Source organism: Cupressus sempervirens, chromosome 9 (assembly GCF_028749045.1).
Source record: "Cupressus sempervirens isolate cs-2001-9-10 chromosome 9, ASM2874904v1, whole genome shotgun sequence".
Taxonomy (NCBI): Eukaryota; Viridiplantae; Streptophyta; class Pinopsida; order Cupressales; family Cupressaceae; genus Cupressus; species Cupressus sempervirens.
Window position 1 is genome coordinate 418,318 of NC_143126.1, and position 26,567 is coordinate 444,884.

General features: G+C 33.6%; 1 pseudogene across 1 annotated transcript in view; it reads right to left on the minus strand.

Moving 5' to 3' along the window:
- Positions 1 to 26,567, minus strand: part of LOC149537314 (putative LRR receptor-like serine/threonine-protein kinase At1g56140) — a 214,671-nt pseudogene that overhangs the window by 39,406 nt on the left and 148,698 nt on the right. The window contains exons 12-13 of the transcript XR_016356548.1: positions 7,978 to 8,049; positions 7,784 to 7,849 (exon numbers count right to left, since the gene is read on the minus strand). The product of XR_016356548.1 is annotated as a putative LRR receptor-like serine/threonine-protein kinase At1g56140 (transcript). The remainder of the gene's footprint in view (positions 1 to 7,783; positions 7,850 to 7,977; positions 8,050 to 26,567) is intronic.

Consider the following 26,567-nt stretch of genomic DNA (forward strand, 5'->3'; position numbering starts at 1 on the left):
CCACCTTAATCCATTAACATGCCTTTCTATCTTAATGCTTTCAGCTTCTTGCACCTTGGATCTTAGGCATAATTTTTGGAACTCTTCAATGTAACTTGCACATTGTTATCCCTCTGTTTGAGATTTTGCCTTTAGGTATGCATCTGCACTTCAAAGTCTTCTAAAAGGCAGGTTTTTTTTATTTGGCTCACCATACTCTTCCAATTTTCATAGGTTTTATTCACCTCTTTCAATCTTTCATCTTGAATGAACTTCCACCATGTGAGACCTACTTCTCTCATTCTTGCCTTTGCCACTTTCAACTTTTGAGCTTCTGTTACATTCTCACTTTTAAAGTAGCTCTCCATGCCTTCCAACCATTCCAAAACATGGTTTGTATCCAAATTTCCACTAAAAAGTGGCACTCCTTTCAAGGATTTCTGATTCAATTCTTTTATGGCTCTAAGAAATGGTTCATCTGCTATCTTAGGATCAAGTGTGGGTGCCTCCTCTTCATCAGACACCTACTAATCCTTCTTGCTACGTTCCTCCTATTGATTGACCTTATTGGTCACTACTTCAACCTTGAGAGCTTCTCTCTCAAGTGTGTTCTACAAGGCTATTATCTTAGCCTTTAACTCCAATTTCTCCTCATCCTAATGTTGAACCTTCTTAGCCAACTCTGCATTTGTCACCATAGTGGATCCTATGGAGGTTTGTCCTTCACTATCAGACATGCACTTCTTTTCCCAAAATCAAAATTTTTTTTATACCAATTTGATAGGAGTGACCTAGGGTAATGTTGATAGTGGATAAACACCCCTAGTATCCCCTACCCACACAAGTCACCCTTAATCAACTAAGAACAACTTTTCCCTTTGGCTATCCTATCTAGTTAGGCTTTCTCATTAGCTTGGACTTCAATCTAGGCCTCCTTAATGGTTGACATGTTCTTGCAAGGGTTATAGGCTCTTCTTAGGGTGTTTTGGACTTCTTTTCATCAATTTCCCACACTTCATTTACTAGGTTTCTCTACGATCCCTTCAAACTCTTCAAAATATTCTATTAGGTCTAGTAACCCTCAATTAGCCATCCTAATGGAATAAATTGGTATCTTTCCTCAAGGAGGTTCCAAAAAAATCTCTAGATTGAAATACCCTTTTCCATGGTCTTCAAGATTCTTGGGGTCTCAGGTTCCCAACTTCTACTGAATGCCCTATCCCTATTTTTAAGGGTTTGCTAGGGTTTAATGGTCATTTAGACTAGTCAGCAACAAAAATAGTCTTACTCCTTACCTAGCAATCTTGGATACTTTTCCTTGCACATATAGCGACTCCATTCAATTTTATTTCATGCCATAACACCCATTCCAACCAATTTGATGTACCCTTGCAAGAATCCTTCTTTCCTTGGCTCAATTTCTAGCTAAGTACATCACAGTCTTGCCTAGGGATTCCAAGGAATTGGTTTGGCCCTACACTCCTGAGTCCATCCTTTGTAACACATAATATACAAGGTTTCTACTATAATTCCTCAAGTTTTCATGAGGTTTCAACCATGGACAATGCTGGTAGACACCATTTTGCTAGGTCTGACCAATACAAGCCAACCAACAGACAATTTAAAAAACATTTATTGTGAACACCAATAGATAGTTCAAAACCTCAAATGAAAAAAAAATACAAGTAGAAAAAATGCAGAAACTATATTGTAAAAAAAACCATTGTTTCAATCACATGTCAATCCAAAACTCAATTTTTTCTTCCAACTATCATCAAATTGTTGTTCTATTGTTTGCATCCGTACAATACCAAAACTCTCAACCATACAAAAATGAATTGGAGGGATTTACATACCCATTCCAAAAATTCTTGAACCAAATTTCACTTGTTGGTAACCTCTTAGTGTGTTTTAACCAACTTTGCAAATTTGACAAGAAAAGTTGCACTTTTTGCAAAAATTCTCAATATGCAATTTTTTACAAAATTGACAATTTTTGCATTTTTTCATCTTAGACTTGGAAGGGCTATACCTTATGACTCCAAACATAGCATATCTATACCATGTCCATGTTTACCTACCCTTCTATTCTTACTTAGCACTCTAGATCAACTTTTTGCAATTTTCCCCCTAATTGACAATAAATGCAACATTACATCTAATTGCCCATCTCATGCATTTCATTAGTGTTTGGTATTTAACATGCATAAATATTTATTCCTTTTAGGTATGATGTCTTATCAAGACTCCTAGACTCTTATTTTCTCCCTAGTGACCTATCCTAGGTGCTCCTACACCACTTTGACTTATTTGATGTGAGCTTAACCTCCTCGTCAAGACATAGTGTAGAACATGTCCTTAACCACACTTGACCTAAACATCAAACCTCTATCCATACAACATCATTCTCTTTATGATACTCTACCAATCTTCATAGAAACCATACTATGTTGTCTTCAATGACAAGAAAAGTCATGAAAGCAAAATATCAATCATGTTATTGATCTCCACATACTCTAGCAATGCTTAGGATGCTCCCCCAAAGGAATGCCATCATCATTTGTGCTAACAATCTCTCCCTTTGGAATTGATGGAAACATAGATGAAAAGCATCTAAGTTCCAAGAATTCCAAAATAATACTTTTCTACTGTTCTCTTTCTTTTTAAATCCTCTTCATCAATCAAATCTGAATAGGGTAGGATATTTCAATCTCTCCTCCGTTAGAGCATCTTCTCCCTCATACACGGTGCTTCTCTATGTAATCTCTTCCCCCATAGTACTAAGGAGATATTTTTCATGCACAATTCTCTCCCTCATTGACATTAATGACAAAGGATTCATTATGTCAATCATCTGATCCAAGTATTCAATCAAATCAACTATCTAAAGACACTATTTAAGACCAATTACTATGAGTCCTATATGACTCTACTCATCTTAGATACTCCCCCATATAGGAAGCATCAACATTTAGTCCATTCAAATAGTAGTTCTATGTACCATTGGACTAATGTAATCTCTGCATCATCTACTCTGAAGTGGGCAAGGGCATATAACCCTAAGCATGCCTCTCAAGTACTCAAATGTATCTTTACAAAAAGGCTTTGTAAAGATATCTACAATCTAAATTTTTTGTGCTAACATACTCCAATTTGATTTCTTTCTCTGCAACTTTCTCTCTCAAAACATTATACTTAATAGATATATGCTTAGTTTTAGAATGCAATATGGGATTCTTAGACATACTCAATGTACTTGTGTTATCAGAATGTATGATACGAGGTTCTAAAAATTCTATCCCAATTTCCTTTGGCATCTACATCATCCACATGATTTGATTATAGTTATTTGTTTCTTCTATGTACTCTACTTTAGTTGTACTCTATGAAATACAATATTGTTTCTTGCTGAGCCAAGAAACCTATTTTCCTCCAAGAAAAGATGCTCCACCACTAGTGTTTTTTTTTTCCATCCACATTGTCTACCCAATATGCATCAGTATAAGAACAAAAAATGAAATCACATGATCTCTCATACCATAATCAATAATTATTTGAACCCTTCAAATATCTAAATATTATTTTTAGTGCTACATAATGATACTCCTTAGGATCATCTTGAAATCTAGCTAAAATCTCAATTGCATTTGCTATATTTGGTTTGGTGTGAGTTAGATATTGCAAACCTCCAATCATTGATCTATACTTCTTCTTCTCAACTATAGGCATCTTATCTTTGCTAGATAACTACCATTTGTGTACCAATAGGCTCACAACTTTCCAAGCCAAGTCTTTTCAAAAATTATTTCAAATACTTAGCCTTTCATATGAAAATACCATCTTTGTTTTGCACGATCTGTAAACCCAAGAAAAACTTCATCCCACCAATCATACTCATCTCAAACTCATTCTTCATCTCTTCAATAAACTTATCACTTGCTTCATCATTGCCTCCAAATATTATGTCATCAACAAATATCACAATGATCAAAAAAGAATTTTTAATTTCTTTCAAATATAAGTTACTATCTATCGTACCTTTAGTAAATCCAACTTTTTCCAAATGCTTATCCAACCTTGCATACCTAGTTTTGGGTGCTTTCTTTAGACCATATAGTGCTTTTTTAAATATGTGTACCATATCCTTTTTTTTCCAAATGAAATCCTTCAAGCTTCTCAATGTAAACTTCTTCTTCAAGTTCTCCATTGAAAAAGGTTGATTTGACATAGATCTGATACACTTTGAACTTCTTACTTACTATATAGGCCAAAAAAATTCTCACTGCTTCCATTTTATGAATAATCTTTGAATACTAGTCTAGCTTTGTTTCTCACAACTTCACCTTGTTCATTCATCTTGTTTTTGAATACCCATTTAGTTTCTATAGGATTCTTTCATTTACGCCTAAGAACCAATTCCACTGTTTCATTTTTCTCAATCTTATCTAGTTCTTCCTTTATTGCTTGAATCCAATGATGATCCTTACATGCCTCATTTTCAATATTAGGTTCAAATTAAGAAATTGAACATAATTCCTCATGTAATCTATTTCTTGTCATTACTCCTTTATCTTAACTTCCAATTATTTTCTCTATGAGGTGATTCTTTGTCAGGTTCCTATTATGTGTAGGAGTTGCTATCTCAACTCTTATCTCTCCTCTTGGTTTTTTTTCTTTGTTCTCCTCTTTTTTCAACAATTTGTACACAATTCTACAAGTCATTGTTAGTGTCAAGGAAAAATTATACATTCTCATGGTTAGCCTTTGGATCAATAATAGTTACCAGAGTGATTCTTCTATTACTTCCTTTTTCTTAACCAATTCAAGCTTATTATCATTTTCATGATAGCCATTCGAGAATCTTTCCATACTTTCTTTATATTATTCATCTTGATCAGAAAGAAAATTACTTCTATTTTTTCTTACTCTCTTATGACATTTGGATGAAAAATGAGAAAAATATTTACATGTCCAACAAACAAAAAAAAATCATACCTTTTGGCTCTCTTTTCATAAGAAGATCAATAACTTTTTTTTATCTTCTTGTCTTCATCAGATTTGGATCTATCTTTACTTGTGCCTCTATTCATTTGTATGTAACCAAAGATTTCTAGCTCTAGAAACTCAATTCGCTATTCTATACACAATTATGAAATCTTACCAAGAAACTCCATCTTTTGGGTGTCAAAATTTTCTCTATCTAATTTAGGACTTTCTTTCTGAAGTGACTCCCTATTGATCTCCCAAAGTTATTAACATTTCTCTTAAAGGACTAGATACTTTGATACAAATTGTTAGAGTGTAAAGTCCACCATTGTAAAGTCCACCTTGTTAATACTTAACCATATGAACAATATAATTAGTAACCATAATAAGATACTCATACACAATAACACTAGATATGTTAATTAGGGAAATCCTTGATTAGAGAGAAAACCCCGATGGGGATGGTACCCAAAAAATGTACTATATAAATATTCCTTCTTAGAGGATGGACACTATTAAGAGTCTATGAAATACATTTTGTACATATCAGTCCCTATTAGGAGACTTTGAATCCATGTTAGGAGATTCCAACCCTATTAAGAGTTGTAGAATGCAGATGGACCCATTGTCCAAATAGATTCAGGGGCAAGACCAATGAACCCACTATCTAAATGATATCTATATTATTCCTTATAGAATAATAGAAATTAAATATACTTGTGCTTTCTCTTCCTCTATCCTATCAATTGGACTTCTCTACTTATTTTGATCTCTATACTAGATCACCAACTTTGCATCTAATAATCCCTTGGATTGCTTACTCGAATTTATCAAACACTTTTCTCTTGTTCACACAATTTTCCACATCACACTCATCTCAAACAAGGAAAACATCTTTCCATTATACCATATCCTCTAAAAAAATCCTTAAGTCAGCCTTTAGGCTTTCCCAATTAATTATAATAGGACCACATTAAGATAATTAATTATTTCTCAACCACACAACATTGTTGGCTGACAACCTTTACAACTTCTCACACATATGACTCTAGACTTTGTGCACTCATTGATGTCACCATTAGCTTATCTTCTCACTATCTAACTTTGTATATCACAATTCCATCTATATATGTTAGGAGATATAATCTTTTAATCACAAACTGCTTCTTAGATACCTTGTCTCTATATTACTCTCTGTGAATTATCCATATCTTCTACATATATTCAACTTACTTGATGGGCACTTAACCTTGTCATTAGGACAAATTTTAGAACTATTCTTAACTGTGCTTGACCTTAACATCAAAATTCTATCCCTATAACCTCAATCTTTGTCTTCTACTTTGTCAGTCTTCATAGAAACCATACTATATTGTCATCAATGACAAACACAGTCATGAATGCAACATATCAATCATGCTACCAATCTCCACATGCTCTAGAAATTTTTAAGATACTCCCCCAAAGGAATACCATCAGCATTCATGCTAACAATTGCTTCTTTCTCCTTTCTCATATTTTTATTTTTTAGATTTTTCTTTGTCATTTTTTTTTATTTGATTGAATTTTTTTCTATCTTTCTTCTCAAATTTATATGTTTATTTTTCTTTCTTTTAGTATTTATTTTAATATTGAGATATATATATTTGTGTGTGTGTACATGATCATATTTTACACATGTGTGCGTGCACACACACATGCATATAAACATGTATGTGTGTGTGTGTGTGTGTGTGTGTGTGTGTGTGTGTGTGTGAGAGAGAGAGAGAGAGAGAGAGAGAGAGAGAGAGAGAGAGAGAGAGAGAGAGAGAGAGAGAGAGAGCATTTATATTTTATATATTTGTGTGTGTTTTTTTATTCTTTGTTTTATATTTTGCCTCTCTCTTTATCCTCTTGAGTCCAAGTTTCTTGTATCTTGCCTCTTATTTTTTGTGCTCCTTGTTTCACCATTTGATTTTATCTCTTAAGTGAGCTTGATGTTGCAACTCATTTCTATATTGTCTATCACTCTTTCATCCTGATGATGGATCACTATGTGCGATTTGAAACATCAACGTTAATTTTTTTATACACAATCTAAATTCAAGAAGATTTGTCATACATTTCTAATAGATTGTACAAATATGATTTCTTTACTATATTCTTATTGATAATTGGTCTAACTAAATTGGTTGACAATTAAAATATTTTTTTATTGTGAATCCTAAAATTAATGTTAATGAGAGGAAGCTTACCTAAGTTTAGTTTCAAATTTTAAATATATTTTACAACAAACTATTATATAAGTAAATATTAAGACTATGTTTTCTTGTACACAACTCTATAATTGAAATGATTAGAATGGACAAGTATGGAAATGATTACATGTACAAATTTTGTCCTTGCTATAATATGAAAATTTTTCCCTTCTAAAGTTTCATATAATGATATCTAAATTTACATATAGAGTTTCTTCACTTAGAACCTAAAATATGAAATATACAATAAACGTATAAATTTTCAATTGTATCTAATATAATTTGATCTTACATTTCTTAATTGTAATATTTTTTTTTCTTGATCGCATCTTTGGATACAAAACTATTTAAATAATGAAGTGATCTATCTATAATTTCATTATCATGTAATAAATCTTGAGGAGATAATTAGACTATCCATATTCTAGAGGAATTAAAGTAATACATACTATGTGTATTTTATAGTTCCCTCTTACTAGAATTGTATAATTTTTAGAAGATTGTGGTTTGTTAATATTATGTAATAAATTTTCTTAAACATGTAGTAACAACTAATATTAGATATAAAATATATTACTCACACTTTCCTACTAGCCACATTGAGCCATGAAGGGATTGTTCCTGTTAAATGATTGCTACCAAGAAACCTGCAATGCAAATGTGTTGTTCATAAAAGAAATCATTATAATGTTGTTGCATAATTGAAGCAATGGCATTGATCACATACTTTACAAAATGCGTTATTTTAAAATAATTTATGTTTATCATTACTTACAATTATTTCAAAGAGCTCAAATTTCTCAAGGAATCTGGCAGTTGTCCTCTCAAATTATTAAAGCTCAAATCCCTGTAGACGTATTTGATGATAAAAGTCATTTCAATTGCTATAAAATTTTGAGATATGAAATCATCATATCTCGATAGAAGATATATTATATATATGTCAATAACTCTATTTCATGTATTTTAGAACAAGAACATATGCAAAGATTTTTATTTATTTATTTATTTTAATTACATTTCAAACCCATTTTAATTTAATAATATAGAAGTATTATAGAAATTTAAATAACAATTACACAAAAGTGTTTCTATTTAATGCATAAATATAATGCAATCAATGTACCAAGAAGCCTTAAAATATTCTCAATCATTATTTTCTTATAAATGCATTAATGATATGAGGTATTTCGTACACTTTCCAATATAAATTCCTTGTACAAAGCCTATACCGATTTACTCAATTTCATAAAACACTTCTCTTTACAAAATATTAATATTGAGAAACACATGTCACTTGGTTTAAATTGTTTTTGAATTAAGAAAGACTATGTTTTGAAGGATGCCAAAATTCTTTATACATATAGATCACATAAAATGGGACATTAGAGGCCCCAAAAATGACATGAAACAAAAACTAGACTGGTAGACCAAAACAAACCCAGCCTACCCCAAAAAATTAGAGAAAAGCCAACCAAAGGCCAACATGACTAAAAGTCAAAAACCAATAACAAGACAAAAAACAATGAAGAGCCCAAAGTCTTTAAAGTCCCAATAACCTCCACTTCTAGATGACTCATCTTTTGAGCTACATCCTTCAAGTCCTAGATCTCCATTGGAATGGATTTCTTCTTCTTCTTCTATGTGCTAGCTACTGTTCTCCTTGTTGGACTTGCAAAAAGAAAAAAAATTATCCTCAAGATTGTAGTTGATATTCACAATGACCTTGAGTTGAATAAAATTCTTTATTTTAGCCACCATTTTCTTCATGCTATTAGTATAATTCTTACAAACCTTATGAGAGTCACGTATGATTTTCTTTAAAGTGACATTATTTTATCATCCCTTTGATTCATCTCGTCCAACTTGACCTCATAAATCTCTTTGGATTTTACATCTTCTTCTAAAAAGTCCATTGTTAGCTTCTTCTCCTCCATATTCCATAGAGAACCAAGAAAATATTTTGGAGTGGGGGGAGTATCAAGCCCTTTCTTCTAAAGCTCCTCTACTTTGGCCAATAAAAGATGATACTTTAAATTGAAACTTTTGATTCCATGAAATAGCCACTTCATCAAATGAAATGAATATAGAAACTCTTCCTTAGTAGTTTGTAAAACACTAATAGTGAATTCCTCCCTTTATCATTGAAATCTTGAACTAAAAGGTTCATAGAGGATGACTTGAGATTGCTTCCACATTCTTGGTCTAAATCCTCAAGAGAGGGCTATAAAATTGGCACATCATGGTCAATAGTGCCAAAAATTACTTCTAATAAATGGGGTTTTTGTTTCCCATCATCAACATTACCAACATTGGGTGTAGAAATAGGTATTCCTTATCAATTTCACCTTTAGCCTTGGGAATGAGACCAACATTTTGAGTACCACACTTTAACTATGATTCAACAATATTTTTCTTCTTATTGTTTGCAGGAAATCTCTCTTCTCCCTCATCCTCATCCTCCATGTCTATTCCCTATTCCTCCCACTCAAGCCTTTTGTTTGGAAGAGGTATCTTTTTTATAAGAGATATTTTGTTTCTTCCTGGGAGGAGAAGGGTTATCCTCCTTAGATTCATCATCCTTGATGTCCATCTCATGGTCTTCCCAGTTAGAACTAGCCTTAGAAAGACCCACTTTAATTAGGTAGAGGTAAAATTTCAACTTTTTAGAAGGGGAAGAAGGATCAATTTCATATTCATCCTCTTCATCTCAACCTCTTCAATAGAAGTGCCACCCACTTCAACACCTACATCTAAATAAAGACTAGAATGAAGAGCATATGCTTATAGATTAACAAGATGAGACACTGATGTAATATTATATTTATAGGTTTTATCATATGCATCTTGATACGAGAATTCATAGTTGGAACCAAATAAAATAAAATGGAGATATAACCTTTACGGTGTAAATGATTTATGTTGATTGAAGGAGGAATTAACAAGATAAACAAGATAAACTATATAGTAAGAGGGGGCTAGTCACCAGAATCTAGAACACCTTATAACTTTTCACCAATCCATTCACACCTATCAAAATTTGTGAATGTAAAACTTATAATGTAAAAATATTGTAAAATATAAATCTTATCAATCACATGCATGAAAATAAAACACATAACACAATATTTGTTACCTAGAAACCCTCCAAGATGACGGTAAAATTGGAGTGGGGATGACACCAACAAATCTTAATTACTATAGTAATAAAGTTAAAAAGTTAAGGTTATAATGTTTGACCATAAAATATGATCTACCCTATGAGGAGTCTTCCCTGTTAGGCTTAAGAGACTTCTAGGTCTCAACTTCTTAGAGGATTTAACACTTACAATAAAGTAAGGACTCTGTTAGGAGATTTAGAAAGATATGTTAGGACCACTCTATTAAGATATTTACCCTAATTCAAGTTGGTTAAAAATTATTTAGTACCTAACTCTTAGTTTTCTCTACAATCTAATTTTGAGTCTTCTCCTTGCTAACTGATCCTCTCCTCTGATCTGATATGCTTATCTTTCCCTTTCACTTTACTGCCATGACTAGGTCACTTGCTTTGTTAGATGATAATAGAACCCTTCACTAAGTTCTAATTTTTCCTTAGTCCTTCTTTTGCATAACACTTCTAGTTCACATGCATACACCTCTATTTCCTTTCTTTTAATTCACATACATTTTAATCTAGGTTAAGATCATCGCTATTTAAATAATTCATAAAGATTTTTCTACATGATTCTACAATAGCATCTTCATCTTGATCATCGAACACACAACATAGGGATCTATGATCCATGTCATGTAAATATTCTATAACAACCTCTGTAGGTATTAAATGTTCTATAAAAACCTTGAAATTTTTTAAATATTCCTTCCAAATAGACCTGATAATCATTTTTCCTCAAACCCTATTCCATTCTTGACTTTTATGTAAACTCTATTTTGCTTGGTCTTTACTATTTCTTGATGCTTGAAATTGTTGTTGATCAGTCTGTATTATCATTCTTATGCTTGACAAGTGTTGTGCTCAACACACATTATATAACTTGGTTCTCGTATACTTGGAATTATCTCAGTCACTAATGAACTTGATTCATATAGAAAATACTTTGTGACCAAAAACTTACTTGGCTCCTATAGGACTCGATATATACTTGCTTATGTACATGACTTGACCTATATAGAGTAGCTTAGTCACAGTGATGACCACTTGACTCTACCTTATAAATGACTAATTGGTTGACACTAAGAGACAATAATAGTTAGAGATACCAAAAATCTCCCCCTTTGACATTAGTGGAAAAAACACTTTGTCATATTTACATCATTACAATACAATCTAATAAATGAGCTCTCCCCCTATGTCTTATGACTTATTCCTTTAAATGAACAATGCAAAAATTTATAAAAAATCCATTTCATGTGTATTTGACTTCTCATTCACATCACATTCTCTTTATCAACTATATTTCCCCTTTTTTGACTCAATTCCTCCTTGTGGACTCTATTCCCCCTTATTTTTGAACACTATATGTCACTTATGTTGGGTTTGAATAGGTAGAAGTAATCCATATGTTTCAATGAACTCCTTGTGAATTTGGGTAATCATGGTCAATGCATGATCCTATATGGTTTCTGTTGCCTCCAAAATTTGATTCTACAACTAAATTCTTGCAGCCAAATCAATCAAACTATCAACCACCAAGAGATTATGATCTTCTATGATAAGGTCCTGGGCTATTTGTAGTTCTCTCTGCATGACCTCCAAATGAGGTATCATCATCACTTGAATAGAGATTAAATTGGATCTCATATTATCACTATCAGCTACCTAAAGCTCAATCAATTTACCTTGAGCATTTAGTAGATTATTGTAATGATCAATACTTGATCCTGCTAGCTCAGAAATAATGTTGTTGGATCTCTTCATTTTAGCTTGAATTGTATTTATTTGTGCCTGAATGTTATTAGTGAACTTGGCACATCTGAAAAAATTGTGTACAAATTTTGTACCTTTTGAATTAATTCAGTCATAACCTATACTTTCTCCTATAATTGTACTTTTTGCTCAGCAATGGTTATGGAGACTTTGTCCACAACCTTGGTTTCAAATCTTCTTGTAGACCAATCCATTAACTTCTCATTTGATTCCATACTTCCAACATTCACTTGATCAACTATATTTAAAATATGGTTTATGATTAGTGCATCTTCTTCAAAATTCTAAATGTCAAAAGCATCAACAAAAATATGTTTTACATCATATAATATCTATTTCTATTTTAGCTCTCTTCTAAGCTCTTCTTGTCTCTTTTTCTTTGCCAAAATTTCTTGCAGAAAAATAGTTTTCTCCAAGGTGAAATTTTTCATATCCAATTGTGGCATCTCAATTATTTCATCTAGACTAACCTCAATATCTAGTGAAACATCTTTTATTGCTTTCCTTATCCTTCAAGGTGAAGGAGTGATGCTACTTAGCACTACCTTGTGAGTTGGTGAAGGGGTGTCACCACTTGGTCTTTTTTGTGCATCTATGCCCAAGACAACAATACTTAAACCCTATTCAACATTATTTGATTATTTACCTTCCTCAATATGAGGTGCTAAAACAATCTTACTATGTACAACTATTTCCTTCTCTTCACCATCTTCCTCTATATCTATGAACCTTGACTGCTCATCCTCTGGAATGTCGGGGGTGCTAGCATGTATAGGGGACATACTACCTTGTGGACTCAACACACCTAAACTTCCTCCACTAATGTAATCATCTTCAGCATTTATAATGTCTGTCTTTGCTCTCTTCTTTGTTAACCCAAAAATGTTCTTCCATAGAAATTCACTTTGTTGTTGTACAAATTCCTCTTTATTTAGTAAGATAAAAAATTATGATATTTCTATTAGGATTTAACTATGTGGTTTTGAGTCAAACTCATTGACCCATGTTTCATCAGTGGTGATTCAACATGAATCCATCTCTCATGAGAATAAATGGAACATTTAGCACTCATTGGATCTAGGTGATGCTCAAAAATGTTTCTCGACCAAGATAAAAAATGTTGTATACTTAGGAACAAATCTATTCCTATGTTACTCCAAAAATGTGTCCTTTTTCTCCTAGGATAAGTCAGGTATTGTTATGACTAATGCATCAGGCCTTATCTTTTTATCTTCCTTCTTTTCCTATTCCCATCTTATGTTCAATATATCATATAGATCTTGAGGTATCTTCTTCTCTATTTTACTAAGAGCTAACTTGAAATTTGAAATCATTTCTAACATAGCCTCCTCAATTTTATTTCTATCATCATTATCTAGTGTATCATATTTGACAAATCTGAAGCAAGATAAACTTGGGGAAATCCTTAAGTTTGTGCATATCTCATCAATAGTCTTACATTTCCTCTGAGTTTATCATTTGACTAATCTCCTTCTTTTAGTTCTAGAGGCATTAGACTCTATAGCTTCTGCTACCTTCTGCTTGACACTAGAAGATGCCCTGGCTCTTGGCTTGTTTGGTGGTGGAGGTGTCATTTCCAGATTCTTCTTTGTTCCTTGGTCCTTCTTTCTCATTGGCATGAAAATAGCTAGGGTCCCTCCCTTATCACCCGCTTCTTCCTCCTCCTCATCATCACTACTAACTTGCACTTCATCTTCACCAAGACCTTGTGTCAATTGTAATGGTTATTTTCCCTTGCCCAGGGTGCCTAGTTTAGCTTCTAGGTCTTCAATAATTTTCTTCCTTTTTTGTTCCTTTGAAGCTATCTTTATGGTTATAGTTATTCTTAATTTTTCTTCTTCATATCTCCCAAAAGGTTTAGCCATGGTATCTATCTCTTCTTTTAGTAGCACATCAATGTTTGCACTCACTCGATCACTATTTATCTCATATTCAAAACTTTGTAACCAAACCTTCCTCGGCTTAACTGATTGTACAAAATTTTTTCCTATATCAACAAGAAAACATATTTCACTGCAATATTTTGTGAACAATTCTTCAGGAATTCTCATCCTCCTCTTCATCCTTTTCTTAAACTCATGAAAGTAAGCATGCATTGCATTTTCAAAATTTTCTCCTAATTGAGTAATATACTCATTTACATGTCTTGTTACTAGTTTATCTTTCTCCCATACAACACCAATACCAATAAAATACTTTTGGATGTAAAAAAAAAGCAAACAATGAGGGATTCAAACTTACACATTGAATTTTTCACTTTGCTTATTGATGACAGATTTTCTACAAGTTGTAACCTTTGTAGCTTAGCAAGATCATACTCATTATCTTCCATGCTTGATCCATAGCCATACAGGGAACACTATTCAATATGCTCGATTGGTAGAATTTATGAGTAATGACTCTCACTGAAAATTTAATTTGTGGATCATAAATGTTTGTAATGGACAAACCTCATCCATAACACCTAGTTCATGTATTAGCCTCAACTTCTTCACAGCTCAAACATCGCATGGTTTTATTTTTCTCTAGGGTTGGCTAACATGTAACCTTGAGAATTATTTTCTTTGAAATCTCCATTAGTCCATTCCATAACTAGTACTTCATGTCATAAATTCTTCTCAAAATAACTTTTATCCATTCGACATTGAAATTCTTTGAGAATTCTAGGGCACAAGTTAACCCTTTCCTCTCAAAATTTTGAATTTTGTCCGTCAAAATTCCTCCATTGAACAACTTATCATAAACTTCTTTGATTTCATAATCTCCTACCTCTCCAATTTTTCACATATAACAACTTTTGACATCATGGGTCATAATGACTTTAGGTGGTATCAAAGATAGCGCACCCATAGAGTCTCCTTTCATAGCAATCTCTAGAATAACACAAAGCTTAATTGGAGGACAAGTGTCACTCTTCACCAATTATATTTTACTAACATCTTGGCTCATTCCAAAATTTGATGAAGCTTCCATGAACGTAGTTATAGTTTGAAGTACTTTCTTCTTAGGATACTCGACACAGTTTAGATCTTCACTCGTTCAAGCTTCTTTATTCAAATCGCTCTCAAAATATTTGGTATTTTTTAAAATTTTGAAATTGCTGTGTTCTCTCAAAAATATGTGTGCAAGGTATGTAATAATGTCTTCAAATTTTTTTATATAACTTCTTTTGATTGATTTGTGGTACCCATTAATATTGTGTACTTAGGTAGGTGGAAGCCATTTGTCGCAGTCAATATTGATGCCTTTCATCTAGGTCTTTTTCCTACAACTTGATCTCTTCCATGTCATTCTATCTCTAACATATCATTTCTGAAGTGCTCGATCTATGTTGCAATGCTTAGTCAACATAGACAATTTTATTGACACTCAACAACCTTTTAAAAATTTGTTCTTATGCATCTTGTATATGCATATATGAATTTTTGGCACATATTCATGTAAGGAACTGATGTATGATCTATCAAATAAGTATATAGTTCCATACATACCTCTCTTTCTTAGTTTGAGATGACATGGTCACCTTCTCCATTGGATTGGGTGACCTCAGCTCCATTAGCTCCACTATTTTCATCTTTTGTTTTCCTTTTCCATTTTTGGTTAATTTCATTCTTAATTTTCTTAATACCTACTTTTCATTTTCCTTTGAGTTTTTTCTAATTTTTTTAATGTACTTGAGTCCTACAATTCTTTCTTTGGTGCCGAAACTTGTGATATTTGGAGCACACATGGTGTAGGAGAACCTAGGTAGGCTAAGGGTAGACCTGGGGCTTCTTTGATGTTTATTTCTTGTAGTGATTCTAACCACATCACTATAGTAATAATAGGATCAACTTGGTCCTAATGTGAGCTTAGATAGGTTAGAGGAGTCCCATAATGCACTATTGCTCCTAATTGCTCAAAAAGTGTTCATTTGGCTTAATGGGGAATTTTTAGGTTTCAAGGGCTGAATAGGGTGAGAAAGTGTTTTAGGTTCCTTATTATGTGTTTTGGATCCATCTTAGGACTTTTTGAAAGTTTGGTAGCAAGTAGAGAAATTTTGAGGAGACAATTTGCAAAATTACAAAAATTGCTCATTTCTTGCAAAGTTGTCATTGACAACTTTTGTAACTTTTTGCAAAAAGGAGCAACTTCTTCATGGAGGTTCTTCAAAAACCTTATTTAGTTGGAACTATATATACCAAGTCTATTTAAGACAAAATCCATCTTGTTCCAAGGGTTGGAAAAAGTGGAACTAACAATGTACAAACTGTGTGCAACATTTTGATACAACAATTTTCTTGTTTTGTGTGTTCTATGCTCAGTACAAATTAGATGTAATAGTTTTGGTATTGGAAGTGGCAGTGGACATTTTTTCTAGGTTCTATACATAGTTTTTTGTGTGCCTAAGTAAAAAAAATTTCTATTCACTAGTTTGTTGGTTTGAACAAGGTTGTGTGTGCAAAATGGAGTGCTAGGGCCATCTCCCATTATATGAATGGTACAACCTCTTGAGATTTAGAATTAGACTCCTTTTAAATTATGTATAGAAAATGAGAGCCCATGGGAAGCTCAATAAGCATATTTAGTGTGATGCCCTAGGCAAGCTAACCATGTTTTGTTAGGGATCACCGTTTGGAAAAAAGAGTATTTGGAGTGGATTGAGAGTACAAAGACATCAAACTAGACATATGCTGAGTATGAGGAAGTTATAGACTAACTCCAATCTAAAGGAGAATTCTTAATAAGGAGTTTTAAATGATTTTTAACCCAAACAACACCAAAATCCCTGAAACCCTCAATTTAAGCCTAAAATGTGCTTGTGTTGTATGGACAAGTTGGGGCTTAAGGATTCCAAAATCTTTAAGTACTTTGAAAAGGTTACCTAGAAAGGTGATTGTTTTGGTCCTTGTTAAGAGATTTTTCAAAATATCTCAGTCTTAGTTATTTGGAGGGCTAATTCTTGTAGCCTTTTTCCAAGCACCTGAGTACAAATTGACCTATGGATTATAACTTGATGTGGGTTTTGTACTTATTTTGGGTTTGGTATGTTGGTGAATCACCTAAGGCTTTCCTAGGTATTCATTTCATCACGTGGGATATTGAATCCACATTGGGCTTGTTTGTTTGTGGAACTTATGAGAAAACTTGTACTAACCTATTGATGTGCACTGGTTGAAGAATTGGGATCTCTTTGATAGAATCCTCAGAAGCATAGGGTGTGAAAGAAACCCTATTTTATTAGGTGGAAGACCTAAGAAGACCCTAGAGAGCTTAGGGTTTGTGAGCAATATTGTTTGTCACATTGGAGTGGTATCAGAGAAAGTTAAAGACTTGGGCAAAATTATTGGATGTTTGCAACTACTAGAGAGTTAGTAGGTGAAACTAGCATGGTAACTAATGCAGAACTAGTGAAGGAAGTTAATGAAAAAAGGGAGAAGAATAGAGTTCTTGAATAATCCTTAGCAGAGGTGAAGGTGAAACTAGATGCATTTGTTGATGCAGCTAGGAGGAAAGAAGAAGAAGAATTTGAGAAGGGAAAAGAGGTAGCAGAGGAGGATGTAGTCCCTAAACCTGACCCTATCTTGAATGAAGAGCCCTTCTTGAAGGCTATCAAAGCCCTAGGTGGAAAACCATTGGAAGGTGTGCCACTTTTTAGTGGAAAGATGGACATTGATGCAATCATGGACTAGATAGATGGCATGGAGAACCATTTTGAGTGTGAGGGGGTATCAGAGGCACAAAAGGTTAAAGTTTCTAAGTCAAAGATTAGAGGGTCATATTTAACATGGTGGAAATACCTACAAGATGAAAGAATCAACATGGGTAAGACTCCTATAGCAAATTGGAATGCTATGGTCACCAAAGTTAAGGAGAACTTCTTGCCTGAAGACTTTGAAATCAAGCTCCACAAGAGAAGGTAAGGACTAAAGAAAAAGACCTAGATGTAACATCTTATACTGAGGAATTTTAGAGGTTATGTTTGAGATCCAAGTAGCAAGAAGAAGAGCCAATTAAAGTGGTAAGATATCTAGGTGGTTTGAAATGGAATATCCAAGAGGAGCTCAGTTTGTGGGCACCTACCATAGTTCAAAGATGCCATTAGCAAGCTCTAAAGGTAGAGGAAAAGAACAAAAGGAAAGGAGATTCTAACTTCAAGGATAGGGAAAGGGAAGAAATCAAAGAGGACAAAGATTAGATTACGAGGGTAAAGGTAGTGAGAAGAAGAATCAAGGAGAGAGAATGTTCACAGAGAAAACTAGTGACAACTCCTCAAGAGGTGGTTACAATAGAGGAAGAGGCAACCAAAGTGAATCAAATAGAGTGAGGGGATCAAGTAGATCTAACTCATACTTTACAACTATGAAATGTTATAATTATGGCTAGTTGGGCCATCCAACCTATAGATGCCCTAACAAGCCTTCTTCCTCAGACCAAGACAAAAGAATGGCATATGTGCAAGATGATTGTAGCAAAGAGTCTGATGTAGATCACATTGAATCTAAAAAAGGTGAGAACCTCATATTTTAGGAGATTTTTGATCAAACAACTAGCTCGTAATGAACCTAAACATAGGAGGGCATTGTTAAGGATAAAATGCAAGATCCTAGGAAAACTATGCAAAGTAGTGGTTGATTCAGGTCCTACTAATAATGTAATATCAAAGGAGGCTATTACTAAGTTAAAATTGTAGAAGATACCTCATGAAAACCATTGCAAGGTTACTTGGCTTAAAAAGGGACAAAGCATCTTGGTGAATGAGCAAGCTTGGGTGGAATTATCCATAGGAGGATATAGGGACAAACTATTGTGTGATGTTTTGCCTATGGATGCTTGTCATATTTTGCTAGGCAGGCCTTGGCAATTTGATAGGGAAGTTGTATATAATGGTAGAGAAAATGCAATAACTTTTAAGAAGGGATAAAAGACCTTCAAAATTTAGTCCTTATTGGAAGGAGAGGAAACACAAGCTAAAGTGCCTATTGTGCTATTTTTTAGTGCGAAAGAGTTTGTGAAAGATCTTAAGGATGAGGAATGTCAAAGTTTTGTAGTAGTGCTGAAGTTTGAAGCAAAAGAAAATGTAGCCAAGAAACCCTTACCAATTGAAGTCCAAACTTTTCTTGAAAAGTACGAGGACATAGTGAGTGATGGTACTCCAACTACTCTACCTCCTAGGAGAGTTATTAGTAATCAAATTGACTTTTTTCCAAGTGTTTCCTTACCTAATAAAGAAACATACAAGCTCACTCTAGATCAAAACTTAGAAATGGCAAAAAAAGTCCAAGAATTGATGGATCAAGTTTTGATACAAAAGAGCATAAGCCCATGTGTAGTTCCTATTGTGTTGGCATATAAGAAAGGGGGAAAATGGAGATTATGTACTGACCCAAGGGCCATAAATAGCATAACAATTAGGTATATGTTTCCCATACCTAGGATTGAGGATCTCATGGATTGCCTTGGAGGAGCTAAACATTACACTAAGCTAGACTTGAAGAGTGGGTATCAACAAATCAGGATTAAGGAAGGAGATGAATGGAAAACAAAATTTAAGACTATAGATGGTCTTTATGAATGACTTGTGATGTCATTTGGTCTTTCCAATGCTCCTAGCACATTCATGAGGCTTGTGAATGAAGTAGTCAAGGATTTCATTGGCAGATTTGTAGTTGTATATCTAGATGACATTTATCTTCAACAAGACTAGAGAAGAACATATCAAGCATATTAAGACATTTCTGAAGAGGCTTCATGAGGAGAAGCTAGCCATAAATATTGAGAAGTGTGACTTCTTCAAAGAAGAAATTATGTACCTTATCTTTGTGGTGTCTCAAGGCATATTAAAGATGGAAAAGGAGAATATTGTTTCTATACTATATTGACCAACACCTACCACATCTACTAAGGTAAGAAGTTTCCATGTTTTGTATCATTTCTATAGAAAATTCATTAGGAGTTTTAGTGGTATTTGTGAACCTTTGTTGGATACTATAAAGGGTGGAGTCAAGTCTAAGTTTAAGTGGAATCTAAAAGCTAAAAAGTGATTTGAAATGTTGAAGAAACAAGTAGCTACCCAACCTATCCTACAATTGCCTAGTTTTGAGAAATTGTTCACCTTAGAATGTCATGCAAGTGGCTTATCAGTGGGTGGGGTTTTGAGTCAAGAAGGTAAACCAGTGGCTTTTTATAGTGAGAAGCTTAATGAGGCCAAGAAGAAGTATTCATCCTATTACTTAGAGCTCTATGCCTTAGTTCAGTGTCTTAGGAAGTGGAGATATTATTTATTGCCCAAAGAATTTGTTGTGTTTATAGATAATCAATCTCTTAGCTACATCAACACTCAAGAGAAGTTGTGAAACAAGAACTTGAAGTGGATTGAGTATTTGTAGGCCTTTACCTTCATAATCAAGCACAAGAAGGGGCAAACGAATAAGGTGGCAAATGCACTAAGTAGGAGGATTATGAAAGTCCAAGAGATTCAGCTCCAAAGCATTAGAATAGAGAGTTTTCAAAATCTTTACAAAGAAGATGAGAAATTTGTTGAAGCCTACAACGTCTGCAGTGATTTTGAGAATCATTTTCATAGCAAATTTTTAGAATATACCTTACAAAATGGGTTTCTATTCAAGGGTAACCAGTTTTATGTACCAAGGGATTCCATGAGAGAGAACCTAATATAGGAGAATAATAATGGCAGCCTAAGTGGTCATTTTGGAATAAAAAAAACCACAAAACTAGTGCAAATGTTCTATTATTGGCCAAAGTTAGGAAGGGATGTAACCAAGTATGTGGAGCAGTGCATGGTGTGTATGAAAGCCAAAGGAGGAATCATAAATGTAGGTCGATATCAGCCTTTACCAATTCCAAATAGGCCATGGGATTGTGTAAGTATGGATTTTGTTGTAGGTTTACCAAAAACCAAGCAAAGGTATGATAGTATTTATATTGTTGTTGATAGATTCAAAAAAATAGGGCATTTCATTCCATGTAGGACAACTAATGATGCAAGTCACATTGCCCATCTATTTTTCAAGGAGGTTGTATAGATTCATGGACTCCCATTAAGCATTGTGTCGATAGGGATGTTAAATTTATGAGTCATATATGGAAAACTTTGTGGAAAAAGCTTGGTACAAACATGTCATTTGGTTCATCTTATCATCCCCAAACTAATGGTCAAACTATAGTGGTTAATAGGACCTTAAGGAACCTTCTAAGGTGCCTAACTAAAGAATATGGTCAAAGTTGCGACATTATCATTTCACAAGTAGAGTATGCCTATAATGATAGCAAGAATAGGACTACTAGAAAGAGTCCTTTTGAGATAGCTTATAGAATGCATCCAAGGGGTGTATGTGAATTGAGATATCTTGGTGATATGGATCAGAGAAATGGTCAAGATGAAGAGTTTGTTCAAACTATGAAGTAGATTCAAGAGCAAGTCAAGCAGACCATCCAAGATAACACTCAAAAAATCAAGGCCAAAGTGGATGAAAAGTGAACAAATATTCAGTTTGTTGTTGGTGACTATGTAATGATCCATCTTAATAAATAAAGGCTTCAAAAAGGTGTTCCTACCAAGCTACAGATGAAGATGGTTAGCCCTTGCAAAATCTTGGCAAAATATCGAGAAAATGCCTACAACGTAAACTTACCATCAAATCTAGGAATAAACCCTATTTTAAATGTACAAGATTTGGTGGAATTTAAAGGAACATTACCTTAGGTTAGATCAGACATTCAAGATGACTTTGAACCTACTGCAACACCTAAGGTCAGCAAGTTGGAAGCAGAAAAAGTGTTAGACTCAAGGGTGAAGAAGTCTACAAGGCACAAGGTGTATATGGAGCATCTCATCCAATGGAAGGGAAAGGCAACTTCATAGGCTGCTTGGGTTTCTAAGATAGATTTCAAGAAAGTTAGAATACCCCTAGACATGTTGACATCATGTGGGACTTAGTTTTTTTTATGGGGGGAGTATGGTGTAGGAACACCTAGGTAGGCTGAGGGTAGACCTAGGGCTTCTTTGGTGTTTTTAGATTATAGTGATGCTAGACACATAAATAGAGTAATAATAGGATCAACTTGGTCCTAAGGTGAGGTTAGATAGGTTAGAGGAGACCCAGAATGCACTATTGGTCCTAATTGCTCAAAAAGTGCTCATTTGGCTCAATAGAGAATTTTTGGGTTTTGAGGACCAAATAGGGTGAGAAATTATTTTAGGGTCCTTATTATGTATTTTAGATCCATATTAGTCCTTTTGGAAAATTTGGTAGCAAGTAGAGTAAGTTTGAGGAGACAATTTGCAAAATTGCAAAAATTGTTTATTTCTTACAAAGTTGTCATTGACAACTTTTGTAACTTTTTGCAAAAAGAAGCAACTTCTTCCTGGGGGTTCTTCAACCACCTTAGTTACTTGGAACCCATACCAAGTCTATTTAAGACCAAATCCAATTTGTTCCAAGGGTTGGAAAAAGTGGAACATAAGTGTACGGACTGTGTGCAACATTTTAATACAATAGTTTTCTTGTTTTGTGTGTTCTATGCTCAGTATGGATTAGATGTAATAGTTTTGGTATTGAAAGTGGTTGTGGAAATTTTTTCTAGGTTCTATAGATTTTCTTTTTGGTTTCTTCATATTTTTTTGTGTGCCTAAGTAAATTGTTTTGGTGTTCACCAGTTTACTGATTTGAACAAGTTTATGCATGCAAAATGGAGTGTTGGGGCCATCTCCCACCATATGCATCGTACAACCTCTTAAGATTTGGAACTAGACTCCTTGTAAATTATGTACAAAGAAGGAGAGCCCATGGAAAGCTCAACAATCATAGGTAGTGTGATGCCTTAGGCAAGCTAACCATGTTTGGTTAGGGATCACAATTTGGAAAAAGAGTATTTCGAGTGGATTGAGAGTACAAAGACACCAATCTAGGCACATGGTGAGTATGTGGAAGGTATAGAATAACTCCAGTCGAAAGGAAAAGTCTTGATAATATTTTAAAATGGTTAAAAACCCAAACAACACCAAAACCCTTGAAACCCACAATTAAAGCCTAAAAATGTACTTGTGTTGTACAAACAAGTTGAGAACTTAAGAATTCCAAAATATTTAAGTATTGTGAAAAGGGTGTCCAGAAAGTTGATTTTTTTTGGTCCTTATTTAGGTATTTTTCAAAATATCTTAATTTTAGTACATTTGGAGTGCTAATTCTTGTAGCCTTTTCCCAAGCATCTGCGTACAAATTGACTTGTGGATTGTAACTCAAATAGGGTTTTGTACTTATTTAGGGTTTGGTATGTTGGTGAATGACCTAAGGCATACCTAGGTATTGATTTCATCATGTGGAAGATTGAGTTAGCATTGGGGTTGTTTATGTGTTTGTGGAAGTTATGAGAAAACTTGTACTAGCCTATTAATGTGCACCAGTTGAAGAATCAGGATCTCTTTGATAGAATCCTTAGAAGCATAGGGTGTGAAAGAAACCCTATTTGATTAGGTAGAATACATAAGAAGACCATAGAGATCTTAGGGTTTGTGAGAAAGATTATATTTCACATCAATACATTGTTAACTACATAATTCTTTTTCTAATTTATCTAGTAGGGTTATGTCTATGATCTACATTCATATGCTTTATGCCCATACTTTTGATAGTTGTAGAAATATCCTTCAAATTTAGGTGTAGTAGATGTATTCCTCATCCTTGCCCTATACTCATGTATTTGATGCCCTTGGTTCTTGAAAATAGAAATAGTAACCAATAAAATTCAGTTTAGATTTTTGTATACCATGTTTTCTTCTAGAAATATTCATAGTATGAGTAAGTTTTCCATAGTGATAATATTTGGATTGTCCTTTGCATTTTCATTCCTTAGTTCTCCATTCTTGGATGGTGCATGAATGTCCTAACCCATCAAAACAACTTGATGAACTCATAGTTTCTTCAAAGTACTTCACTCTTTCCTTTGGTTTGTTGAATCTCTTCATGGATTCTTTCTCATTTTTCAATTCAATATTTAGTATATCCTTCTATGATTTGAGATTTTCAATTTCCACATCCTTGTGATTCAATTCCTAATTTGCAAGCATTAGTCAATTCATCATGTCACGTTGAGTGTTTGTGAGCTTTTGCACATCTAATATGCTTTCTTTAAGTCTAGTAGACATTACCCTTTTGTCTTCTTTAGTCATAGTCTTGTCTTCTTCAACTTTCTTATTTTGTTCAGTCACTTCACATAGTCTTACTAATTGAATTTCATGTTCTCTTTTTAGTCCTCTTATTTGTTCATTCAAGAGATTTTTCTTGTCAAGTAGGTCAGTAGATGCTTTGTCATTTGGATTGATTAGTTCAAATAGTCCTTCAGTCTCAACTTCTTCATAGGATAACTATTTTATCTTAATTACAATTTCCTTTCTCCTTTTTATGGAATCCTTCAAATCTTGTCTTTCCTTCTCAAGTTTCTGTAGTGTGATTTTGATGTCAATCACCTGATTGTCAATACCCTTATCCAATTTTAATGCCTCCATCTCCAAGATCTAATCTCCAAGTTATAAATATTCTCTTAGATAACCAATTCTTTGATACCGATCATTTATTGATGGAGGAATAAACAAGATAAACTAGATACTGAGAGGGGGGTGTATTAGAATATATAACACCTTGTAATCTTTCACCAACTCTTTTACACCTATCAATAACTTGTGCATGTAGAACTATTGTAAAATATAAATATGATCAATCACATGCATGAAAATAAAACATATAACACAATATAATTTGTTTCTAAGAAACCCTACAAGGTGAAGGTAAAATTGGGGTGGGGATGACACCCAAAAATATTCACTACTATAGTAATAAATTTAACCAGTTAAGGTTACAATGTTTGACCATAAAATATGATCTACCCTATGAGGAGTCTTCCCTTTTAAATTCTTAAGAGACTTCTAGGTATCACCTTGTTAGAGGATTTAACACTTACAATAAAGTAAGGACTCTATTAGGATATTTACATAGATATGTTAGTACCACTCTGTTAAGAGATTTTCCCTGATTCAAGTTAGTTAAACCTAATTTAGTACCTAACTCTTAGTTTTCTCCACAAGTTTATTTAAAGTCTTCTCCTTGCTAATTGATCCTCTCCTTTGATCTGATATGCTTGTCTTTCCCTTTCACTTCACTACCATGACTATGTCACTTTCTCTATTAGATGATAACATAACCCTTCACTAACTTTTGATCTATTCTCAATCCTCCTTTTTCATAACACTTCTATTTCACATGCATATACCTCTCTTTCCTTGCTCTTACTTCACATGCATTTTGATCTAGGTTAAGATCATCTATATTTAAAGAATTCGTAAAGATTTTTCTATATGATTCCACAATAGTCTCTTCATCTTGATTGTCAAACACACAACATAGAGATCTATGATCCACATCATTTAAATATTCTATAACAATCTCTATAGGTATTAAATGTTTCGTAACAACCTCTACAAAATTTAAATATTCCTTCCAATTTAGCCTAATAATCATTTTGCCTCAAACTCTGTTCCATTACAAACTTTTACGTAAACTCTTCTTTGCTCAAATTTTATTGTTTCGTGATGTTCGGCATTGTTGTTGCTTGATTTGTATTACCCTTCTGATGCTTGACAAGTGTTGTGCTCAACACACACTATATAACTCAATACTTGTATACTTGGAATTAGCTCAGTTGTTGATGAGCTCGATTCATATAGAAAATACTTTGTGACCAAAAAATTACTCGACTCCTATAGAGCTTAGTACATACTTTATTATATACATGACTCGGCCTATATAGAGTAGGTCAGTTGCAGTGATGACCATCTGACTCTACCTTGTAAATGACTAAGTGATTTACACTAATAAACAACAATGGTTAGAGATACCAATAATTTAGCACTACTAAATGGTACATCTACCATGAAATATTTCATTACGAGTTTGATAATTTCCCTCCAAATTTTCTTAATTTGTTTAGGCTCATTAAAAAGAAGTATTACCCTTTTCCGAAATTTCCCTATCTAAATTAGTTTTTGGAAACTTGATGATTGCACAATTTAAAGTCCCTTTGTCCTTGTAGAATTTGATTTCGTTCATTAAAAGACCCATCAGTTTGCTAATAAACCCCTTAGTGATGAAAATATCTATTACACATAGCATCAAAATACAATATTCCATCCCTCAATGTAGTTACTAGTAGAGGAGATATTTGTGACATGTCACTTTGTTATGTAACTTGTCACTCCCCCTTTCTACAACTTCTATCGTACCTTTGGCTCTCTCTTCCAATGCTAGAAAAAGGTGGTCTTAATTCTCTTCAAGTCACTCCCCATTATCACAGATATATATTGAAAAAGGTACAAATTCTTAGCATATCCAAGGAGATAAGAAACAATCAAATCCATG